Here is a 16,801-nt window from a genome sequence, read left to right as displayed (position 1 = left end):
TCAATTGATAACGTTTGTCAACATTTAGCAAGGGTTTGAATCGCTTTGTTATCACAAACTTTATTTAGCATATTGACAGGTCGTCGTTAGGATGTTAGTTAAAAAGTTCGCCGTTAGATAAAGTGATTACGACTATATTAGTGTACTGCAATCAATTTGTGAAAAATGCAACAAGTCAATATCTTTAGTAACAGTAAACGGAATGTTCTTGGCAACATAACTGCTCTCACAAACATTCATTTGCTTTACAAACCACCACTATATTCAGTCCCTTGTTCATTTTCTATTTCCAACTAAAGGTAATTCCTGTATGTATGTATATAGTCCAGAAAAAACAGCAACAGAACCTATATATTTAAGAACAATATTTATGTAAATAAGTACCATATATATATATTATGTACTTTTACTAAAATAATAAGATAAATAAAAAATAAAATAAGAATTTAAAAATAAAAATATAAGATAAATAAATAAATAAATAAATAAATAATTTAATTAATATAATTTCACAGTGAGAAAGAAAACTTAAAAACAATGATACTACTGATAAGGACTGCTATTAAAAACGAACGATATAAAAGACCAGTTATAATTGAAATGCTTGTAACATATGCAAAATAGTCACGGACAAATAGTAGAAACAACACAATTCACCTAGTTGCGTTTTATGAACAAGAGTTGTCAAAATCCTTAAAATTGTTTTATTTTAGGTATATATATTCACTTGAAATAACTTTTTAAGTTTATTCTTTAATGGGTGTTTAATGTGTTTTATAATTAGTAGGGAACGCGTATGGAATTTTATTTACTGAAATTATTAAGAGTTTAATAAAGTATACTTTTCAGATGTCCTCAACAATCTAATGGTTATGAAACAGAAACCTTGGTGAATTTGAAATAAGTTAAAACTTCTAAGATTCAAGAATGTATTTGTTCTGCTTGTAAAGCTACTATCAACAAAATAACAAGGTATAAAACATTACATATTTAGGATTAGTCTACGCCTCTGCCTTGATATATTAAATGAACACGAACTGTTTGAAGCACCATAAAATGATCATTAGTGATATTTCGAATTATAGCAGCAGCCTTTATATAAATATTGACTAATTATAAGTCGTGTATAATAACTGTATACATGCGATTTAGTGTTTTCATGTTCTACAATTCATTTTGTACAAGCGATTTAGTGTTTAGCTGTTCTATAATCTTTTTTTCCAACGGGACATGCCCCCTTACTTGTTCCTCTACATCCATTTTCTACGCCCCTAGTTACAATGTACTATATAAATAGTGATACATTTAAAACATACATAGACCCTGACCTAAGTGAGCTAGAGAGATACATGCCATTGGTCGTCTTAATCGAAAATGCTATATTTTGTCATGATAGCTGAGTTCCGAAATGGTGTATGTTATCTGAAACAAACAAACAACAACAACAACAACAACAAAAACAATGATCGTAAATTTAACCATAAAGTCCAGACGTGGTGCGTTATGAATATAAATGTAACTCAAGACCAGAGGTCACTATTGTTTGCAATAAATGACAGAATGTAAGACTTGAATTCAGTTTTGTTATATTTCCTGGTCATTCGGGATCACCGAGAACATTCAAGTTTAATATAAGAATTTCACTTACGCCGATGCTAGGGGCATGAGGCGGGGCGGAGGTTCATTCGAGAAATAAGCCTCACTATTTAAGACTGCCATTTGAGTACATGGATGACATTCAAATGGCTTTATCTTTTCTTGTAGTGTGAATGTTTCACCTAGTTTTTTCTAATAACAAATGTTGCCAAATATTGCGTATTCCCCTTTAAATATCTCAAAAATTAGCACACCGACCTAAACATTTTATTTCACTATCTTACAGGTCATATGTTTATTTACCAATATGAGAAGTAAGTTGCATTAAAATTTACATTAATTTTATAGAAAATATTCTATTCGCGAAAATATTATGAAGGTTGTGATTTTCCCATAGACTCCCATTATGAAAGTCAGCCTACTAGTAGCATAAAAAAAAATCAAGCACACGACCCTATCGTTTTTATTTGCTGAATTTTCTTAGTATATTCTGAAGTTTTAAAAAATCATAGTTACTCAAATCCTTGTAGAAAACAAATCGACCCGAACGTGCAGAACTTCCTTTATTAGTACAACACCTGGCAAACATTTCTGACTATTAGGTCTGGTAATAAAATCTCACCTTAGCATTACATACCCTGGTAAACTACAACTGTAAAGAATAGCTGAAAAAGCTCATGAAACCTTACTTTTTGTTCCATTATTATATTTCTATAAATAAAGGAACCATATTTCTGTATCAACAACACTTATAGCAATAGTCCTAAAAAGCGTGCAAATAAATCCAGCATACTTCCAAAGACTAAAGAGTACCCATTTATTTTGAAGTGTAGGAGATTTATGTTAAACACATCATATGCGATGACGAACCTTAATACTAGAAAACAATAACCCGACAAACTTAAAAATTGCCGTGAAAGGACTTAGCTAGGAGCAAAAAACCTTTAAATTATAGGGTGATCACTACCAAATCAAATATAAGCCTCCGCAGGTCTAGTCACAAGTAGTCCAAATATATATAACGCTATTCTTTCTTCCTTTTCTCGTGCCTTTTCTCAATAACATTGTGTTTTCTTTTACTCTGCCGTATTTCAGTATGTATGTGTAGCATTCTGTCGAAATCGGCATGTTTCTGTCGCATGCTAGATAAAAATGGCGGCGTAAGAATTTTATGTATCGAAAAGTGCCATTGAAAGAAACGAAAAGGAGTAAATTCAGCGGGTTGTATTTAACGACCTGTAGTAGTTTTCTTATATAGAAGTTAACACGCCCTTTTCTTTTGTTTTTATATAGTAGTCATAACGATCTTTCTGAGAAAAAAAGTGTTTAAAAATCTGATATGCTAGAAAATTTCTAAAAACCGTTATAAACTAGTAGTAAGAGGATTTTATTTGAAATAAGCAACAGTCGGATTTAGTGGTGTTCAGTCTAAACAATGTTAACGCGGGACAAAGCATTCTGAGCAGTGGAGCGTGGTTTACGAAGTCGGGATTGAAATGATAGGATAGCATGCGAACATTTGATACTTATCCTTTCAACGCTTCGGCCACAGAAACCACTGATTAGCGGAGATCTGTACTACAGAGACACACTATGTAGTCTCCATTTTTCAAGGAAACTTGACACCTACTGTGGAATTATGTAATTCGATCATAGTTCTACTGAAACTATGCACAGCAAATTTATTTGAACGATTCGACTACTTTACCTTTACCTTCCGTTGGACGGAGTTGCTTAAAATATCCTATTCTATTTATATCTTTGCTTCTTACCTGTACTTCTTATATTTACGGAAATGCTCTAAAATATTTACCGAACAAAATGCACAGTTCAGTCAATGTTCGATTTTGCAAGGTTCATAGAGGATCATGGTGAAGAAGGTGGTCTGAATTTTAGCTAGTAGACAAATTATCTATTTTGTAGCGTTTCGGTTACATATTTTAAGAACATGTTGTGTACAATCATAAACAGTGAGGAACACAAACGTAATGATTTTCCTTAATTACTTTTTCAGCACAAAGTTCATTCGGAACGGCCAAAAGAAGATATGATAGCATATGGGGTCCTCCTGGTCCACAGATAATAGTAGAGTCCAAGAACCGGGATGACAGGTCGCCTAAAGCAGGTTTACCCGGGTTGCCTGGGTTTTGAATGAATAGCAATGAGAATGTTAACTAACAGATGAGTGAGGAACAAACAGCTTAGTAAAGTGTTAAAATGTTAGAATAGTTTTTGTTTGTGTACTACCTTATCTATTTCCCCCCCCCCACGCCCCCACCCCCACCCCTCACACACACACACACATTACTCCTCTTTCCGTATCACGATAACCACCGAAAAATCCTTCCTTTTCAGTCTAATCAAGAGATTGTTTCAGAAATAATCATTAAGTCCCGTAAAGTATGTAATCGATGGCGAGTGTATAAACCCAGTTCAGCTAGTTGCAGCATGTTACTCTATATACATCAAAATTAAAACGTTTGGCAGTGCCTCTTGATTAAGAAACAGAAGATCAAGTACCCACCGAGATATTAAAAACTATTCACTACTTCTTTGTTAATATAAGCCGAGATTCCTAAGCATTTCATTCCTCTTGATTATGATATTCACTTCTCATTACAGCAGTTTGCCGTAAGCGGGTACGGTTATATACAGTCCCTGGCTCGCGGATTTTTCAAAGTCCGCGCTTCCCCGCGATTCGACCCTAGCGCGGACACTTTTATGAGTCACGGGGATGCGCGTTTTTTCCTGCATCCCCGTAATATATTTTACAGCTTCCACCGCGACCAAAAGCAATAAATCAATTGCGGTGTATTGCGAAGACAAATCGCAGCATGTCGCGGTGAAGTGCCGGTGGTTCGCGGTGAATTGCGGTGGATCGCCGCGATTTACAGGTAAGGGAATGACGTTATAAATGACAATATACTGTGTAGAATGCATATAAACTGACGGGAAATTTAACATGAATTGTTTAGAGGAAAAAATAAAAAGGTAAATGGCTTTTCATTATCTTTAATAATAATAATTTTAAACTTATCTTGCTTAGATTATTTCATTTATACGTATTTTCATAATATTCTTTTTTTCTGCTAACAAGATTTGATAACAATTGTCTTTATATAACGAATGCATTCTTTGTGTTACTATTTATAATATTATGTTAAGTTTGTTTTCAATGTGACTGTGATATTTAAAAGATAGATATTTACATATAGTGAAAACTAAATTTTTCTAGTATCATAATAATAAGATAATGAAAACAAGTCACATCAGAGTAATTGATTTTTTTTGTATTGATATAAAAGTTTACAGAAGAATGGTTATTTTTATCATAAACGAACAATAATGCATAGCTACAGAAATACAACATACCGGTGAATGTAAAACAACATTCTGCTAGATACATGTATAAAATCAATAACTGAATTCACAATAATTGCGCAAAAGCAAATCAAAATCATTTCAAAATTTACATTTCACAATAATTAAGAAATTATAACTAACTGAATTTTAAGGCAGTACACAAACATTACAAGATGAAATAATCTTTAAAAGTATAAAGTTAAATAAGGGATGTAATATACAAAAATGCCTAACATATTTCTTTTCTTGTTATTGCAATAAAAAGTTTAGAAGATAACCCTTAAATCTGGCGTATAAACTCTTTGTTTTTTAAATGATTCAAATTAAAATGTAAGATACATGCAGACGTTAAATTATCAAATTTTAGCCGAATATGTGGTTGATAGATCAATTCAGCAATATTGTTATAATATTTAAGAAAGTGTAAATTCTGCAAGTTTGTCAGTGTACCGTTACATTATTATACCGGCGGCTACGTGTTTCACTCTTCGCGGTAACGAGGTATTTTAATGTTGTTTTAACGCGTGTCAATAGATAAGGGGTTAATTGACAACTTTTGCCGATGTCTGATCAAGTTTAGAAAATTGTTACACGTAGTATGAAATGCACATTTTTGTTCCGTGTATTATATGTGTTAAACATTTGAAGTATTTTTTTAAATTATCATCAACAATAATGACTCATACACTATATATTTTATAACTTGATCTTATATGTTACCAATGTAAAGACTAAATTGTGTTCAAATTAAACTTGATATAGTATTTAATTAACAATTATTCAAAATTGGTTAAATTAGTATACATAAGAATCTATTAAATGTTACGTCCAGATAAACTACTGAATAAATTTTATTAATTCGTAATGTGTGATATGTTTAATTAACATCGTAGTCCGTTCTGTATACTTATATGAAAATAAATAAAATACTACCTTTATTTACCAAGTATAGGAGCAATATAATTAAAAGAAAATAAACTTATTTTGAATTAACGTTGCCGCTTTATTTTAATTCCTATTATAGTCAACGTTTTCATGATCAATGTAAAATCATCATTTTAAATATTATTGCATCTAAGATATTACAAGTGTATTTGATAAGATTAAAATTTTAAAAAGTTTGAGATACATTCATTAGTTATTTAGCCATTTGTAATAAACCCGACTGCAAATAATTCGTAAAATCATTCGGTAAGCGTATAAATATGCCTGGTTGCCAGCCTTACCTGGATTTTGCGGTGACTGCCGGTGATTCGCCGCGATCCATCGCGATTCAGCGCGACCCGCTGAGATGTTTCATCGCCGGTCGCCGTGGACACCTTATCTATAAAATCATCGCGATTTATCACAGTCTTAAATAATGGTTCAATGAGAAAAAACATCGCGATTTTCCACTCAGGGTAAATATTTGTGCCGGTGGTAACGCGGAAAAGGCAAAATCCGCGAGCTAGGGACTGTAAATGTGTGAATCATCCGAATTTGGGAACACTTAATAACAACACCTGCTTTACTATTTATCTTTTAACATAGTGAGTTAACAGTCCTTGTTGTAGATATCAGGTCTGACAAACAAACACTTGGTTTAAAACTTATCTGTATATTACGTTCCTTGTTTATAATTCCTTTCTAAGAAATTCTATTCATAAGACTGGTTTTATCGACACATATCGCAACACTCGCAAATTCAAGTAATAAATATAGGGAGTTGCTACGATACAAAACTGTTGTTATTACTATACTACTTCTGCCGCTTAGAATACTCAGTCATTTATTGAACACCGAAAGATTCAGCCCATTATGGAACAGCGAGTATTTCAGTCGTTTATGGAACACCGGGTTATTCAATCGCTTCTTGCATTAGAAGCAAAACATATTGCTCAGATAAAGCTACAATTTTCAAGCCTCTGAAGAAAAACCCTAGATATCACTTCGTATTTCATTAAAAACGTTTGGCTGCTAAATTGAAAAAATCAGTGAAATACACTTTCTGTGAAGAGCATAAGAACTTGTGAGAACAGCTATTTTAGTTAATATAACAGTATAACATCCCCCAAAAAATTAGTTAATATTTGAATCACAGACAATACTATAGAACGCAAAGTAGAATTTTGCCAGTAGTTATAAGGATTCCAAAGATACTGGAACGGTATTGAAAGTGAAATCATATAGGCGATTTTGCTACCAAAATGTCCCGTAATAAATCAATTTAATGTTCAGGACCTTTATTACACAGCACAAATAAAATATGAGAAGAAAGACCCTAATTGCTGAATGCGATACATATTCCTCTCAAACTCCATTTGTCAACTGATAACGTTTTCAGCGTGTAGCCAGGATTCAGATCGGTACCTCCGTGGTACAAATTTAATTGCCTTGTTATTAAAACTTTATTCAGTTAATTGAACGGTCATCACTTGTATGTTGGTAAAAAAAGGCCCCTGTATATCTTATCGGTGATAGTAGAATCATCAGTATGGACTAAATTAAGCAAAAAAAGACTCGGCATGTACATGTAGCCCTCATGCTATCATGGTACTGTCTTTTCAATATCACTTTTAAAATGGTCATATTCCTCTGCATATGACTAAACGCCACCAAGTGTAATTTACGAGGACAAAGAGAGAGGAACTAGAGAGCGTGACAAAATATTTAGAATAAATTAAATAATATGTTAATATTTTATTAGGGAATCGATCTTACTGATTTTCGTCGCGAAGCGACGAAAATCGGGATCGAATCCCACTACGGTAACATACGAGGGTATCCAAACAACACATACTATCCAAATAAAAAAATATGGAGTTCCGGTTTAGACCATGGGCGTGCGACGACCCCGATGAAATTCGGGATATCACGGTCTTCGTTAATGTTAATAAGCGTCTGTCAGATCAGTGGGCGAAACGCAATATCCGCACAATAAGATGTCTGCGACCCGAAAGAATATTCGAAGTATGCTGTTAATTTTGTTGCGTCAGAAGCTAATCAGCCGGTAACGTGACTACACTGATATAATTTGTGATACAAACATGCTTTATTCAATACTGAGTAGCATTTTTAAACGGCGACATTTTGAACATTTTTATATTTAGAGTGAGAGGGATACACGTTACACTGTTACACTGGCGCCGACATTTTGAAAATTTGAGGAAACAAAAACATTCTCCAACGAGTTCTTCAGCTCGGGGAATGAGAGAATAGATTTACCTTTGTGTCGCTTTTCAGATCGTATTTTAATTCCTTTCCGGTACTTTAGTTTCTTTGAACTTCTCTGTTTCTAAGCCTATATTGAATTTTTATAAAATTAAGAAATCCGTGATTTTACTTGCAGGCATGACTGATTAATGGAATTATTTTACTTTTATTTAGAATATGGACGGCACTCCAGTACAGCATGTGCATGGTTGGACCTGTTGACATTTTTAGAAACGTGAGTAACTAACTTCCCATTGTCAGTGATTGTATAATAATGATGTAAACAGACACCCCACCCATAAAAAGCATAGAAATTCCTTATTTTTTACATTTTTGTTTATTCATCAATTTGAAATGGGCCTTTCAGATTATTTTTTCTTAAGGTTCGTCGCATGTATACACAGTAATTAAGTTGAGCTTATGATTCAGCCGATAAGTAGTGCTCGGCCAAAGAACTAAAAATACACAGAATGGCAACTGGGGGTAATCCCGTGTCATCTCGTGTTAGAGCGTTATCTTATTTCAAAGCGTTTGCCGACTTGATCAGTCGTGATCAAATCAACAGGCGCTTACTGAAGTATAAAATTGGCGGTATGCCCGGTGCGTAATAAACCGAATCGAGTCCTTTTTTCAAACGAAAACTGTTGATTTATTAGACTTCCAATCATAAATTCATTCCTTCCCCATGTAGAAAATACTAATAACATTAAAAAAGCACCATTATCATTATAAACAATCGATCCGAAAGTAACCTAATTTAAAAGCGTTTGCCGACTTGATCCATCGTGATCAACAGATGCTTACAACGAGATCTCATTCAGTTGTCACGGGATGTTGGCGAGATTTGCTCTATATGCCTTTCAAGTTGCCGATCTATTTATTTTTATAGCTCTTTGGCTCGGCCTAAGTATAGGGAATCGGATCGGCTTATAAAAAAAAATATAGATTTTAAACAGGCTAGTAACATTGCCCGATCGGGCTTTCGACGTAAAAGCTAACATTTTTTGAAAAATAGTAAAGATATTTCTTTCAAACTTGGTTCATCTGTTCATATGACACAAATAAATATATATAAAAATAAAAATATCTTGGTTGCCTTCAGTTTTGGTAGAATTATTTCCCCTTTTCAGATTTTTATGACGCATAATTTTTGAAGTCCAAAAAAGTTATGTGTTAATGCATTACATTAATATGCTATTGGCGTTTGTTTCGTATATTCCACATCATTTGAACACCGTGCAAATTGTCAACAGTCGGGATAGCGTTGATAAGCGCAACTTGGCGCAGACATGCAATTCAGCTCGATCTTTCTTTGGAATATATGTAATTACTGTTACATGTCGTACTGATACAACCACATTTTAAAATAAATTTGTATTGATACGTCCACATTTTAAGATAAAGTCATATCTGATCCCTAACAAGTTCGTAATTACAAAAATACAGCCCTTATCTGGAGTTCTGAAGCATGCTCGATTGTTGATCAGAATCATGTCTGTAAAATTATGAAGGAATTGAATTCAAACTGTTCCATAAATGCAAGAATTTAAGAGTTAGTCAGAACCATAATCATGCAGAAGATGTAATTACTTTCCAGGGGGTTTTTTGGGCCGTTTTTATAGCTGTTATTTGGCTATATTCCCAATGCCAAAAAGTATGTATTTTTCCAAAAATGAGTGCAAAAATTACCAATCTACTTTCTGAAAAAAATTTCATCAAAATTGCACAAATATTGACCATATTATAGACAATTTTGTGGTGGAAGTATGTTAAATAGGTTGTACAAGGTGAAACAAGTGTATGAGAAAGTGCTTAAACACATCTTTACTATATCCTATGGGACTAAATATTTCCCAATTTGGAACATTTATGCGTCAAAATTCCTAATTTTGGGGGTATAGGCTATGTTCCCAAATTTGCTAGAAAAAACCCTGCTTTCACAAATCACGGGACTCAAATTTTGGACTCGCTAAATGCAAGTCAATTTCATGGAATGCAAGTTAAGATAAAAATTTCACACAGTTTATTTTGCAAATACAAATAATAGCCAAAATTGTTGCGGTTTTTGTTAAGTTCAGGCATGTGAAATTGGTGTCAGGCTTGGAAAATTTTCTATCTGGTTGCCAGCATGGGTTAGTTCAAATCTGAATTTTGTACACTGCACACATACTCAAATACGTTTAAAGTTATACGTTTATGAATCATGACCGTCAGATACCAATAAACAATTGTAGCATTTTGTCGGCTCCTGTGTTCATACTAAACTGAGGAAGGCAGAACAGATTCTTCTAGCTGCTTTACCAGTCTGTTTTTGCCTTTTAATGATACCGAGCAAAGTGAAGGTCATAGACCACCAAGTCAAAAAAGGTACTGGAATTCACTGGGTTAAGTAATGTTTGGCTGTTCTGGCTGGTCAGTCGTGTAAACAAACCTACTCATACAGTGACTTTTCTTTTTCAAAACTGAAATTTTTAACCGCATTTACTTCGTTTCATTATACATTTTGACAAAATTTGCTACTGTTTTATTTTCATTAAAAAAAGTTTTATTTAACAAATTTCTCCCGCCATGCCAATGATATAATTGGGGTCATCTTATTGGCATGAAATTTGAAAAAACTGCGAAAAGGATGTTAGCCCTTAGACCTTTGAAATTTCAAAACAGCTGGTTGTCCATGTTTTCTTAATTTGCTCACTTTTCACTATTTTCAGGCATCTTGGTCTATTATACAGAGTATTGTTGTACTGCTCCAAAGTGCTAGTTGACAGACTGAAACCACTTGCTTGCGGCTCATAAGGTATTTCTATCTTTCTGTTTCTTTATTATATAGTTGCAGCTGTGGGAAGCAGTTTCAATCATTCAAAAAGCATGATCAGATATACTGTATACAAATTAGTATTTGTGTGAACAAATTTTTGCGATTGAGTCAGTGCATAGAATCAAATACCAAGGAAATTAGGCGTAAAAAAAAATTGTCTGTTTCCTGTATCCTGACCTACCATAAATTTTTGGCCCGACCCTAAATGGACGGTCCGTCTGCCTTTGTCTTTGAGAACATTTTTTTTCAACTTTTTGACAAAAAGTTGCAGAACTGCACTTTTTATGCTTTAAACATGGACAGTGATGTTATAAATCAACTTACTGATGCTCTAGAGGCATAACCCCACTATTTGTATTCATTTTTTGACACAAAAATAATTTCCAAAAAGTCTCCCTAAAAATAATTTTAAAAAATCCAAAGAACAAGTTTTTTCGACCTACCTACCCTAATTTTTTTTAGCATTTTCCGGAAACAAATTTTTTTTAGACCTTAGTAAAGACTCCATTTCATTTTCTTGATGATAAAGCATTTCTGGACAAAACCATAAAATATAATACATGCATGTATGCAAATTTAAACAATTATTAGCTGGATCACCTGTCACAGGGTGACAACATGAGTTGATGTTCGTCATGTGCCAACAATTTGTAAAAAATCTTCTTCAGAACCACTGGGCAGATTTACACCAAACTTCACAGAATGATCATGGGGTGGTCTCCTCTTTCAAAATTACCCATAGAATTTAATTCCATACAGAACTCACCGAAAAAAAACACTTTGAAAATGATTTCTTGTCAGAAATTGTTAGCCGGCAGGGCTTTTCATCCTTATATGACAGAGGCCTATATTCGGCCACTTCCCAATAAAAAAAATATTGCATTTTTTCCATGCAAGGTAACATTTCCCAAAAATCACATCAACAAATGGTTTAATTTTATTTACATTTTAGTGTTACCGGAGGAAGCGGTTCTCAGATATTGATTTTTTAGCTCGCCTGTCAATAGTGACAAGGTGAGCTTTTGTGATATCGCGGCGTCCGTCGTTCGTCCGTGCGTTGGTAAACTTTTGCTTGTGACCACTCTATAGGTCACATTTTTCATCGGAACTTTATGAAAGTTGGTTGGGGTCTCTTTTTATCAATTTACAATATTTGATTTCTGTTTTACAGGTTCACTTCTTGAGAGCAGGCAGCTACAAAATGGAAGGTCAACAAATCCAGTATGCTTGAAAAGCAAGAAAGAAACACCAGAAAATATAAAAAGACAGAAGAACAAGGGAACTTTAATAAAAAAACAAAACTTTTAAGGATAGGAATTCAGGATTTACTTAGAAACTAAATTTATTTTGAGAACAGCAGTGTTTGACTAAGCTCTGTTATTTTAATAGATAATGTATTATCACATTGGTTTTGTTATTGTTGAGCCCGCTTGCAGAAGCGAAGACATAGTTGTCCAAATGTCTATTCGGTGTATGTGTGTGCGTCCATCCGAATTTTTTTGTCCGGACCATAATTTGGACATGCATGGAGCAATCTTGTTTATATATGGTATGAATGTTAACCTCAGTGAGACGGAGTGTCATGCGCAAGCCCCAGGTTCCTATCTCAAAGGTCAAGATCACACTTACAGGTCAAAGGTCAAATTCAAAAATGACTTTGTCCGGAGCATTTCTTCTTCATGCATGGAGGGATTTTGATGTAACTTGGCACAATTGTTCACCATCATGAGATGGAGTGTCATGCGCAAGAACCAGGTCCCTAGGTCTTAGGTCAAGGTCACACTTAGAGGTCAAAGGATACAAGAATGACAACTTTGTCTGGAGCATTTCTTCTTCATGCATGGAGGGACTTTGATGTAACTTGGCACAAATGTTCACCACCATGATCGGAGTGTCATGCGGAAGAACCAGGTCCCTAGGTCTAAGGTCAAGGTCACACTTAGAGGTCAAAAGTCAGATACAAGAATGACTTTGTCTGGAGCATTTCTTTTTGATGCATAGAGGGATTTTGATTTAACTTGGCACAATTGTTCATCATCATGCGACGGAGTGTCATGCATAAGGTCCTAGAAATACTTCCCTTTGTTGTTACTATAAATAGCTTACATTTGTAACTTTTTTATTACTGGTCGTAGGGAAAAATCAAGACCACTTTTCTGTAGTACAACATGCATGTTACATCCAATTTTCAGGTGTATTTTGACCTATCTCTGCTGGTGCGGATTTTTGTGTGGACTTGTAATCTTTTTTATTTTTTTTTATTTTTAATTTTTTTTTTTTAATTTTTTTTTATTTTACGTTCCTTTGTTGTTACTGTAGATAACTTATATTGTAACTTTTTGCAATCTCTTTTATTTGGCATAAATGTTTGCCTCAATGAGACAAGGAGTGTCATGCACAACTCCCGGTCCTTTTGACAGCTGGCAGGCTTGACATATTGCCCGTGGGCATCTAGTTCTCATATTTTTCATGAGATTTTAAAAAGAATGTTCTGTTATACCCCCATGTAGTAAGCTTGTCTGTCTTTCAGTAAGTAGGTTTTCATGGCTTCCAGATGATAACTTATGAAAAGCTTGGCCGATTTAAATATTTTTTGGTACATAGCTACAGGTCAAGTTCGACTTTGGGGTCAGTAGGTCAAAGGTCAAGATAACTTGCAAACGCTTTGGCCTGGGATCATAGCTTTTGTAACACAGGTGTAACATGATAAAATACAGGTTGTTTGAATTTGAGGTCAATAGATCAAAAGTCAAGGTCACAGTGACCTTGAACAGTTGAACCGTTTCCGAATGATAACTTTGGACCTTGTGCCTAGGATGATAAAGTTTGGTACACAGGTGTAACATCATGAAATACAGGTCAAGTTTTACTTTGAGGTCAGTAGGTCAAGGTCACAATAAGGCAAAACAGTGAAATGTTTTTCAGATTATAACTTGAGAATGCTTGAGCCTAGGATCATGAAAATTGTTAGGGAGGTTAATTATGACCAGCAGGTGACCCCTAATGATGTTGAGGTCAGTAGGTCACAGGTCAAGGTCACACTGACCCGGTTCTTTAAAATGATGCATGGAGGGGCACCTGGGGTCTTCCTCTACCATTAAAACTGGAAAGTCGTCATTTGACCTATCCTGTGTCGGTGTGATAAGTTCAACAAAATAAATAACGGTTCTTTAAAACGGTTTTTGGACAATAACTTCAGGATGCTTGGGATGAGAAACACAAAATTTAGTACAAGGTTTGTCTTGACCAGCAGATTACCTGTATTGATTTAGAGTTCCAAAGGTCAGGATGACTCAGAACATTTAAACCTTTTCCATACAACAACTTGAGAACACTTAGGCGGAGGATCATGAAACTATGGAGATTGAATTTGAGGCCATAGCTCAAGAAAATGCTGCTTTGATATTGGCTTTGTTCTGTGATAAGGCCATATTGTAGGGGTATAATTCTTCACTCCTGTGACAACTCTAGCGTTTAGCTCACCTGAGCACAGAGTGGTCAAGGTGAGCTTTTGTGATCACCCTGTGTCCGTCCGTTGTCAACAATTTGACTGTTAACACATTTTGACCTAATCTTTTTGAAACTTGGTCAGAATGTTACCCTCAATAAAATCTTGGACACGTTTGATGTTGGGTTATCTTGGATCAAAAACTAGGTCACCAAGTCAAATCAAAGGAAAAGCTTGTTAACACCGTAGAGGTCACATTTAAGACTATATCTTTATGAAACTTGGTCAGAATGTTAATCTTGATGATCTCAAGGACCAGTCTGAATCTGGGTTATGTAGGGTCAAAAACTAGGTCACTAGACAAATCAAAGGAAAAGCTAGTTTACACTCTAGAAGCCAAATTTATGACCATATCTTAATGAAACTTGGTCAAAATGTTAATCTTAATGATCCATAGATCAGATTCAAATCTGGGTCAAGTGGGGTCAAAAACTAGGTCACCAGGTTAAATCAAGGGAAAAGCTTGTTAACACTCTAGAGGTCACAATTTTGGCCCAATCTTAATGAAACTTGGTCAAAATGTTACCCTCAATAAAATATTGGACAAGTTTGATATTGGGTGGTCTATGGTCAAAAACTAGGTCACCAGGTCAAATCAAAGGAAAAGCTTGTTAACACTGTAGTGGCCACATTTATGACCATATCTTAATGAAACTTTGTCAGAATTTTAATCTTGATGATCTACAGGCCAAGTTAAATCTAGTTTAGGTGGGATTAAAAATTAGGTCACTATGAATGTTGATCTTGATGATCTTTATGTCAATATGTCAAGTGAGTGATACAGGACCATCATGGCCCCTCTTGTTTATTTGTTCTTGTTGTAAGAGAAATTGTACATTTTAGAATACAGATTACAGCAAGTCACATTTTCTTTATTTTGACAATACTTATTTCAAAGCCTGACAAAAGCATCCAGTACTGTTATTAAAAGTTGTTATTCACAGTTCAGCTATATTTCATGTATGGATAAAACAAGTTATGTGATCTGTGATCATTATAAATGTGTATACAGATAAAACTTAAACATGTGAACAGTTTATTCAATAAATAAAGTGTAATGCAAGTCTTTGTGATGTGTATATAAAAAACAAAATTAGGATTTGTTTTACGAGTAATTTCAGAATTACAATTAACACAAATAGAAAAAACCAAGCCTGCACAAGAAGGCTAATATGTCTCCCTAGACTGAGCTCTTAACCTGCCGTGGTGCAAATAGATTGTTAATGTGTGTCTGTCTGTTAAGTCTTGTTAACAGTGAGTTGCAATCTGGTAACTTTTCAGTTTGTATGATTTTTAGCTCACCTGAAGCACAGTGTGAGCTGTTGTGATCACCTTAAGTCTGTCATTGTGTTTCTCAACAATTTGCCTGTTATTAAACACCCTAGTAGACAGTTTTTGGTTGCGGGTTCATCCCGCCACCAAAGTTAAGTGTATTTCTGACAATCATGTAGCATCTTTATTTGATTCCAAATCACATCCAAAGGAATTTGTTCATGTGCTACACAAAGTAGTCCCATTCATCAACAATGCGGATGAATTATCAATAATCAAGCAGTTCTAATGTATCTTCTAACCATTCACACTAGCCATTTAGATTATATAAGATCTGTCAATGATCAGGTATTCCAGCCCATGGTTACATCACTGACCTCCAGCTGTTCATGTAAGGTCAGGCAGAGTTTATCTTAGATATGAGGGACATTAGTATTTGTTTCTTATACATGTATATTTATAGACTGGCATTTAAAATGAAAATAACTACCAAAACCCGCAGCCATCAGACATCTCAAGGTTTTGATTTTAAATGTTAAAGGGATGAGTTGAAGTCTAATCGATTCCCGATTGAGGCAGTGCCTTATTTCATATTAATAAATATTGAAAACAGTTGTTGAGTACATGTATATTAATCTAATATGCATATAAACAACAACAAAAAAAAAAACAAAAAAAAAAAACACGCACACTTAAAACATATATAACTCCAAAGCTCACTGATGAGGTTTTGATGTGTAGGCATATAATTTATAATGATTACAAGTACATGGACAAATAGAGCATCAATAAGCGTAAAAATCGATTACGATAAATTGACTTACATCAATCGATAATGTCTCTAAAATCAGAGTTCTTGTTTTTACAAAACAGAATTTAATCTTTCAATACAGGAAGCAGGCAATGAACATGACTTTATTTAACTCAAGCAGAAATGATTGATATTGCCTGAACTTTAATTAAATCGCATAGAGTATTGTAACTGTTTGGTTTCAATCACAATCTCAAAATGTTTAGTATCTGGATTTCAATTAAGTGGATGAAGTCGGTTT

General features: G+C 34.3%; 1 long non-coding RNA gene across 3 annotated transcripts; it reads left to right on the top strand.

The window, feature by feature from the left end:
• The first annotated feature begins 7,651 nt into the window (after nucleotides 1–7,651).
• LOC128554830 (uncharacterized) lies at nucleotides 7,652–13,238 on the top strand. Of its 3 annotated transcripts, none has more exons than XR_008369711.1 (4): nucleotides 7,652–8,203; nucleotides 8,326–8,386; nucleotides 10,863–10,948; nucleotides 12,141–12,845. It is a non-coding gene; the product is annotated as an uncharacterized LOC128554830 (long non-coding RNA). The 3 variants fall into 3 exon arrangements; XR_008369710.1 differs by lacking the exon at nucleotides 7,652–8,203 and adding an exon at nucleotides 12,889–13,238 and having other exon boundaries at nucleotides 8,256–8,386; nucleotides 12,141–12,732; XR_008369709.1 differs by lacking the exon at nucleotides 7,652–8,203 and having other exon boundaries at nucleotides 8,256–8,386.
• Nucleotides 13,239–16,801: the final 3,563 nt, after the last annotated feature.

Source organism: Mercenaria mercenaria, unplaced genomic scaffold (genome assembly GCF_021730395.1).
Source record: "Mercenaria mercenaria strain notata unplaced genomic scaffold, MADL_Memer_1 contig_784, whole genome shotgun sequence".
Classification (NCBI taxonomy): domain Eukaryota; kingdom Metazoa; phylum Mollusca; class Bivalvia; order Venerida; family Veneridae; genus Mercenaria; species Mercenaria mercenaria.
The sequence above is the reverse complement of the archived record's forward strand: the minus strand, read 5'-3'. Positions and strand labels throughout refer to the sequence as shown.